The following is a 7,460-nucleotide window of genomic DNA, read 5'->3' as shown; positions in this document are numbered from 1 at the left end:
AGGGAATAAATACACTTCAATTGTGAAATTACTGAACTAGTTATGGTGTATGATTGTGACAGAATACTATTTTTCCATAAGAAATGAGAAACATGGTTTCAGAAAAATCCTGAGAAGACTTACATGAACTCATGCAAAGTGAAGTGATTATAGGCAGGAGAACATCATACATAGTAATAGCATTATTGTATTGGTAATCAACTGTGAAAGACTTGGCTACTCTTATCAAGCTCATAATCCAAGACACTTCCAAAGGATCTATGATGCAAAAAGCTATCCACCTTCAGAGAAAGAACTGATGCAATCTAAGGATAAAAATATATATTTTTCTTTTACATTTCTTTATCTAGCTATGCTGAGTTTTCTCTAACCATGTGTGCCCTCTCTTGCCCTCTCTCTCTCTGTCTGTCTCTCTCTGTTTGTCTCTCTGTCTCTCTGTCTCTCTCTTTCTCTGTCTGTCTCTGTGTCTGTCTCTTTCTCTGTCTGTCTCTCTCTGTTTCTCTCTCTGTCTCTCTCTGTCTGTCTCTCTGTCTGTCTCTGTCTCTCTCTGTCTCTGTCTCTCTCCCTGTCTTTCTCTCTGAATCTCTCTCTCTGTCTGTCTTTCTCTCTCTCTCCCTTCTTCCCTCCTCTCCTCTCTCTCTTTTTCATACCTAGATAAGAGAGAAGAGAGGCATGCCAGCATCATAATGGAAAAAGAGCCAATGAAGAAACTTTGTGTATAATTTCCCTTGTTTCACTTTGAGGTTGAAAGCACACAGAATTCCTATGTATCAATCTTGAAAAAAACATTTGGGGTGGCTAGGCGGCTAGTGAATAGTGGACCCTTGAATCAGGAGTTCCTGAGTTCAAATCTGACCTCAGAAACTTAACAAGTACTAGCTGTGTGACCTTGGGTAAGTCACTTAATCCCAATAGCCCTGCCTTCCCCCCTCCAAAAACAACAATGACAACAAACACATTTGTAAATTTATTCAATAATTTGGTAGGCTAGGCATCCTTTTCATTGGTGTCATTTTGCCCAGACAATTGAATGTCTCTAAGTCCTCATTCTTCTTTACCTCTCTTTAAGTTTCAAATTTATTCTTTTCCTCCCTGAAACTTCTTCCCTCCTCTGTTGGTATCCATGTTCTTACTGTAAAAAAGTTGCCTGAGGTCAGAGGTGTTTGTCTTAATAGGAGAACTGCTTCTTTTCTTTTGTATTCTGTCTCTAAGGTTTTGGTGAGCCACTATCTTCAAGCTTCTCCTTTCTGGTATAACTCTCTCTCCCTAGCTGCTTCCCCAGGATCTTATCCTTTGAGGAGGGCATAGTTTGAGTATTCTGGGAAATGAGACAATAAGGAAGAGAAACTTTGAATCTTCTAAGCAATTCATAGTGAGGTAGATAACCCCATGCTTCCTACTTATCACATTCTAACATCACCATTAACCCACTACAATTTGTGGGCAGTCTGAATGCATTATATTTTTGCTTTTTGGAAGGGGGAAGGAGGGCAATTGGGGTTAAGTGACTGGCCCAAGGTCACATGACTAGTAAAAATTAAGTGTCTGAAGTTGGATTTGAACTCAGGTCCTCCTGACTCCAGGACTGGTCCTCTATTCACTGGGCCACTGAGGTACCCCTGTATGTATTTTTAACCCGTTTTTTATTTAATTATGTATTTCAACAAAATTCTCTTTGGTTCATTATATCCCTCAAATTTCTCTCTTCTGATCCCAGTTAATTAGTGCATTGGACAAATAACCCCTCCCCCCTCTCCTTCTGTCTCTGTCTGTCTGCCTGTCTCTATCCTCTGTATTTCCACTGACCCCTCAAAAAAAATCCAACAACTAATGCTCTGATTTTTTAATGCCAGTCATGACATCATTCATAAAGGCTCAAAATCTTGGAGTCAACTCTTCTGTCTTACTGTCTTACATCTGATATACAAATATACAAATGTAGGGAATTGTATCACATACTACAGAAGGGTCCTATGACTCCCACAAAGTTACATGGTGTAAAAAACTAGAGATAATAATTATTGGTTGTACCCCAAATTCACAATCTCTGGGGGCTTGGAGTTATTGACAACAGAAAAAAAATGTATTGGAAAACTTCTTGCATTTCATCTAGGTTTTCACCCAGGATCCTATTATCCTGTTCTTACTTTCAGCCTCTTCCATCCATCTTTGTCCATCCTGTACATCAGGGGTATTAGAGAAGCAAGACAGGGATATGTGTGCCCCAAATTCTCCAGAATAAGAATTCCTGAACCAGATTAAAATATAACTGGGAAATATTAAGTAAATAAAAATGTAGTACAACATAGATGACATCACACTTGAAAACGTAGTCAATACACATACCCCAGGGATCCTGAAGTACAGATCGAACATATATTTCTATTTGAGTTTGACATCACTGATAGAAATCACTGACAGATTATTAATCTTTTTTAATTTATTCCTTTCTTTATGTCACTCCCCTCAAAGAAATTGCTACCATTTACTCCTAAAAAAGCATTCAGATTACTTGGCTAAATATTCAAGACTCCATTTTCTGTCCATAACCTACCTATCAAATATTATTACCCCCTTTTCCCTGGTCTCAAAACAAATTCATATATCTGTTAATTGATGAAAAAGTATATCCAGCATTTAGCATAGTGCCTGGCATGTAGTAGACCCTTCATAATTCTTGTGTTATTGCTGATTGATATGCACTTATATTTAGACTTTTTAAAAAAATAATTCTTGTTCAGTGGTATGTTGGGGCCACTCCTAAAAGACTTGTCAGAGCAGATTGTTAAATGTGAGCATTAGATACCTCAAAACTTACCTAGTTTACAGAATTAGAAATCAGCAATTGATTCATTTTTTCTATTTTTTTAGACTTCAGAAAGTGTTAATAATGGTAATTAAATTTTAAAGTGTATGTGTATATAATTCCCTACAAAGGACCTCATTAAAAAATTACCAACACAATCTTGTATTACTCTATAAACACTGTTTGAGCTCTGGAGAAATGCAATAGAAGGCTAAGGGAATGAATGAAGTCACTGTCAGACTTGAGGCATGTTGACTGCAGACTAATAATAATAGTAACAAAAAACAATTGACATTTATATTAAGCTGTGATGTTTGCAAAGTGCTTTAAATCTATTATCTCATTTGTGCCTCACCAAACTTTTGCATATATGTATATCTATCTCTCTATCTCTTCACAGATAGCTAGATATTTGTTTATCTATCCATCTAGCTACCTTGCTAGCTATGATATGCATACACACAGAAACATATATATGTATATGTATATATATATATACATAGATATGTCTGTGTGTGTATGTTCAAATGGATCTATTTAGCTAAAAAATCTCATATGGTTGAAGATCACAATTTAGTTTTTGATTTTTCATAACTGCATAGGAGTTGGAGTTAGAAGACCCGAATTACAGTGCTGACACTTCCATTTACTGGCAATGTGATCTTTGCCAAGTCATTTGATATTTTTGAGTCTTTTTCTAATGCTTATTTATTTATCTCAATATATTTTTAAGATGATTAAATGAGATCACGTAAGTGAAAGAATTTGCAAACTATAAATCACTATGACAATGTTATTGTTGTTATTACTAATAAAATTAATAATGATAATTTTCTTATCATTATTAAAAACTGCCATCAGAATGATACCTCGTTTCATTCCAACATCAAATATGAACAATGAACAATTATAATCATGTCTACCTTCTACACAGGTTACAATTTAACCTGTGCTTTAGTCCTAATGTCTCTAAATTGTATGTTAAAAAATTAAAGAAAAACCTATTTAGAGCTATTTATTTTCTATTAAAAAATGGTACCTTTTGCTAGAAAGCAAGCTTTAAGGACATAGAGTTGTTGCTTGAAGATAAGAAATATCAACAAGGAAACTTTGAAAACAATAATTTTCAGTTCAAAAACATAGTTTTTTTGTTGCAACATACAGTTTGTTTTTACACTGAAGATTACACTGAAGAAACTCAGAAAAACCAATAGAACTTCAAATGAAATCAGAGAAAGTATACTATGAAAATGAAAAAAAAAGTATACTATGAAAAAGTGGCAATAACAGAAAAACTTTAATTAAAAATTATCTGTTAGAATATGAACAGAGATGATATAATATTCCTTCACTGGAATTTAAGTGCAAAATGATGCTACCCAGGTCATCCTCAATACCTAAGGCCAAGGATACTCTTGGATAATGATGAAAGAAGGAAGAGTTGTTTCTGAGTTCTGAGGCAGGAAACTCAAATCCCATCTTAGAAATTCAAAAGAGAAACAGTGAAAATGTTAAGAAGTTTAAGTGTTTTAGAAGCACCCAGATTCAAAGTTCTCCAAAGAAAATTAAATCATTCCAAATAGTGAATGAAAAAATAATTGTTGTAGGGAGATCACTTCTATGAAGGCTGCTGTGCTTTACAAAAGAAAGTAATTACACCTGGGCACCTAAATTATGCAGTGTTTAACACTTCGGATGTGGAGTGACAAAGAACTGACTGAATTTTTTCCTTATTACTTACTAGCTCTGTGACCCTGGGCAAATTTCTTAACCTTCTTTAGCTATAAGTTATTCACCTTTAAGATGGGGATAATAATAGCACCTGCCTCACAGAAATATCACAAATATCAACTGAGATAATATGTTACAAATTTTAAACACCATAAAAATTTTCATTTTTATAATTATTATTAAAAAAAACTATACTAGGAGCGGGGGAGGGGGGGGCGAGTCGGTGGGAGAGAAGATGGGGGCGGCAGCGGAAGCCACGAACTGCATCATGGAGAGTTTTGTGGCCACCTTGGCTAATGGGATGAGTCTCCAGCCTCCCCTTGAAGAAGTGTCCTGTGCACAGCCTGAGAGCAGCGAAAAGCCCAATGCTGAGGACATGACGTCCAAGGATTATTACTTTGACTCCTACGCCCACTTTGGCATCCATGAGGAGATGCTGAAAGATGAGGTGCAGACACTCACCGCAATTCCATGTTCCATAACCTCCACTTGTTCAAGGGCAAGGTGGCGCTGGATGTCGGCTCGGGCACCGGCATCCTCTGCATGTTTGCTGCCAAGGCTGGGGCCCGGAAGGTCATTGGGATTGAGTGCTCCAGCATATCTGACTATGCTGTCAAGATCGTCAAGGCCAACAAACTTGACCACGTGGTGACCATTATCAAAGGGAAGGTGGAAGAAGTGGAGCTGCCCGTGGACAAGGTGGACGTGATCATTAGTGAGTGGATGGGCTACTGCCTCTTCTATGAGTCCATGCTCAACACCGTCCTGCATGCCCGAGACAAGTGGCTGGCACCCGATGGGCTCATCTTCCCAGACAGGCTCATCTTCCCAGACCGGGCAACACTGTATGTGATCTCCATCGAGGACCAGCAGTACAAGGACTACAAGATTCACTGGTGGAAGAATGTCTATGGATTTGACATATCCTGTATCAAGGACGTCGCCATCAAGGAGCCTCTCATCGACGTGGTTGACCCTAAGCAGCTGGTCACTAATGCCTGCCTCATCAAGGAGGTGGACATTTACACCCTGCTCGTGGACGACTTGACCTTCACTTCCCCCTTCTGTCTGCAAGCGAAGAGGAACGACTATGTCCACGCCCTGGTCGTCTACTTCAATGTTGAGTTCACCCGCTGCCATAAGCGCATGGGCTTCTCCACAAGCCCTGAGTCCCCTTACACGCACTGGAAGCAAACTGTCTTCTACATGGAGGATTACTTCACAGTGAAGACGGATGAGGAGATCTTTGGCACCATTGGCATGCAGCCCAATGCCAAGAACAATCGAGACCTAGACTTCACCATCGATCTGGACTTCAAAGGCCAATTGTGTGAGCTTTCCTGCTCCACCTACTACCAGATGCACTGAGCTGGCCCCGTGGGCCAATCCCGTGGGCCCCTGCCCCAGCCGGCCCCTACCGCTCCAGGCCTCCTGCTTTGGCCGTCCCTGGGGAGCCGCCACCCTGGGGGCCCAGGGGGCCCCCCATAGCCTCTTCCCTCGTCTTCTGTCCTCCACCCCAAGCCCCAGCTCCCTTCTGTGGGTGAGTGAGGGGCCCAGGGGCCACATCGTGACTGTGTTTTTCATAACTTATGTTTTCATACATTCATGTTTTTATGCATTCATGACAATAAATCGTGAGCTGGGGGAAAAAAAACTATACTAGGGTAGGTGGAGAAGGGGGGTAGTAATATTGTTGACATTTAATTATATGATAAAAAGTGTTTTTTGTACCATCCAACCTTAATACTTGTTGTTGTGTTTTTTTTTTTTTAATTAGAGCCATAATGGACTGCTCTGCCTCCACTGTCCATCTCTACAGAGGAAAATGAGAGATTGTCCTGTGACAATTACAGGGATGAAGACCTATCTCTTAGTCTTATTTGGGAAAATTCTTGCCAGAGTTCTCTTTAATTGGCTACCCCTTCAACTAGAAGATGTTCATCTACTCAAGAGACAGTATAGCTTCAGAAAAGGCTGAGGAATGGTTAACATGATATTTACTGCCTAACAATTCCAGGAGAAAACCCAGGAGTGGAATAGAGGTTTATCTACAACATATGTCAACTTGACCAAAGTTTTTGATACTGTCATTAATGAGGACTTGTGTAGGATCATGGTGAAATGTGGTTGCCCAGAGAAGTTTATCACTACTGTGTGACACTTTTATGATGGCATGTTTTCATAGTTTCTGGATAAAGTACAATGCTCTCATGATTTCCTAGTCTCCAATGGAGCAAAGGAAGGCTGTGTGTTTGCTCCCATACTTTTAAGGATGATGCTCTCTGTGATGTCAGATGACTTCAAAATGAAAATATCATCAAGGTCAGCTACAGAACTGATAGTAAACTAACTCACTATAACTACAAAATCACACAGATAGTTCCTATATGTATATATGCCTGTGTTGTCTCTCCAAATAGAATGTAAACTTCTTGAAAGGAGGTATTATGTAGCACAATGCCTGTCAAACAATAGCCAAACTTACAAAAGTTTGAAGCAGCTAGGCAATTCAGTGGATAGATAAAGGACTAAAACTTCATTGAGAGTGATTCAGTTCAAATCCTGCCTTAGACTCATTAATCTTGTGACCCTAGAAAAATCACTTTACCTCTAATTGCTTAAATTTTATTATGTTTAAATTGGAGATAATAATAGTACCTAACTCATAGGATGGTTATGAGGATTAAATGAAAAAAAATGTATAAAGAATTGCACAAAACTTAAAGTACTATATAAATACCTGCCATATCACTATGTTGGGGCTAAGTGACAATTTTTTCAACTGCGACTGATCAGACCAATATGAAAGGCAAAAACAATCCATTTGAACATGTAGGATGAAGATGTCTCTAGACACCCAGCCATGTTTCAACTAATTATAGATTGTTGTACATCTAAGTTGAACCACACGTAGAGATACTAT

General features: G+C 38.7%; 1 pseudogene; it reads left to right on the top strand.

Annotated features, from left to right (window-relative positions):
• Window positions 1-4,747: 4,747 nt before the first annotated feature.
• On the top strand, window positions 4,748-5,905 carry LOC138151238 (protein arginine N-methyltransferase 1 pseudogene; annotated as a pseudogene).
• The last annotated feature ends 1,555 nt before the right edge of the window (window positions 5,906-7,460 follow it).

The sequence above is a fragment of the Petaurus breviceps genome, unplaced genomic scaffold (assembly GCF_028583685.1).
Source record: "Petaurus breviceps papuanus isolate PSGF00001 unplaced genomic scaffold, PetGlider_PUasm1.0 90895, whole genome shotgun sequence".
In the NCBI taxonomy this organism is placed as follows: domain Eukaryota; kingdom Metazoa; phylum Chordata; class Mammalia; order Diprotodontia; family Petauridae; genus Petaurus; species Petaurus breviceps.
The sequence above is the reverse complement of the archived record's forward strand: the minus strand, read 5'-3'. Positions and strand labels throughout refer to the sequence as shown.